Below are 1356 nucleotides of genomic sequence, written 5' to 3'. Positions count from 1 at the left end.
TTTTTTAAAGAGATGCAGTCTTGGAACCCCCCAGGGGCAGTGCCACCCTGCCCTTCAGGGTTGCTGTGAGTTGGAAAGGGCTCCAAGACAGGGAGTTGAAGGGACCCAATTCGTTGGTGGGAGTTACAGACACACGGATTGAAAAGCTGTATTAAGAAATGTCACCACACAATATCACTGGTGTTTCACATACCAGCGAGGTAGCCCAAGAACAGGTTTCAGTGAAGCTTCCTAACTAAAAACAAAGTAGAAATAAAGATGAAACTGCCCCCTTCTGAAGGCTTAGCCACAGAAAGCCTCATGAAGAGTTGCAAAGCACTGTCGAATATTGTGCTGGCAGATGAGCCTCTCCAGATGGAAAGCACTCAAAGATGATCATATGATTGAGGAAGTGCTCAATGTAGAATAAAACGTTGGGGGCCTTTGTCTGCTGATAGAGCAGGACTCAAAGGGGGAATAACAGCGGCAAACATGCATTAACAATCAGAACATAAACAGGTCAGTGTGTTTAGGAACATTGAAAAAAAGAAATGGAATGCACAAGATTGATACCATAGCCATTCGTGAGCCACTTTAAATCAATCATTCATTCCGTTGATGATACCAAGAGGAATGGTGTCACAGTCATTGTCAAAGAGATACTATCTATTTGCCTACCAGGAAACCCAGTTAATACATCTATCCAAATTTATACACCAACCACTACCGCTCAAAAAATAAGAAAAATAAATGAATGAATGAATCCATTGAATCTATTCTGATTCATAGCGACCCAAGAGGGCAGACCATCCCCTGTGGATTTTGAAACTGCAACTCTTTTTTTTCTCTTTTGATGCAAAAAGAACTTTCATTGTTTCCATTTGATCCATGGCCTGGGATAGGGCCTCCAGGGTGCTGGCAATGCGGCTGCAGGGGCAGGTCCAGGCAAAGAGGCTGAGGCCAGCAGGGGAGGCAGCGGCCCCCTCACAGATGGCTTGGACTGCAGGCTCCTCGTCTGTTTGAGGGTGAGCATCTGGAAGAGATACTCCCTTGGTCCTGCCTGGGGCTGGGTCAGCCAGTAGAGGTGGCTGCCCATCTTCTTGAGGAATTTCACCTCCTCGTCCAGGAAGTGATTCTCCAGAAAGTCACAGAGATGGGGGTCTGTGTGGGGAGACCCCATGGCATGCAGGTCCAGACAGGCCTGGTTGAGGCTCTTCTTCAGGGCCAGCGCAGCTTCCATGGCATCCAGGGTTCTATCCCACCTGTGTTAGTCAGGGTTGACTAGAGAAACAAATCCAGAGACACTCATGTGCATAAGAAAGAGCTTTATATAAAGAGTAAAGAGTCCAGATCAAGTTCTTAAGTCTGATATTAGCC

At 46.6% G+C, this 1356-nt stretch overlaps 1 pseudogene; it reads right to left on the bottom strand.

Moving 5' to 3' along the window:
* Window positions 1–1356, bottom strand: part of LOC115868743 — a 192269-nt pseudogene that overhangs the window by 190311 nt on the left and 602 nt on the right.

The sequence above is a fragment of the Echinops telfairi genome, unplaced genomic scaffold (assembly GCF_000313985.2).
Source record: "Echinops telfairi isolate 266 unplaced genomic scaffold, ASM31398v2 ScPeMD7_18;HRSCAF=68, whole genome shotgun sequence".
Lineage (NCBI taxonomy): Eukaryota > Metazoa > Chordata > Mammalia > Afrosoricida > Tenrecidae > Echinops > Echinops telfairi.
This window is presented reverse-complemented; position numbering and strand designations above follow the sequence as displayed.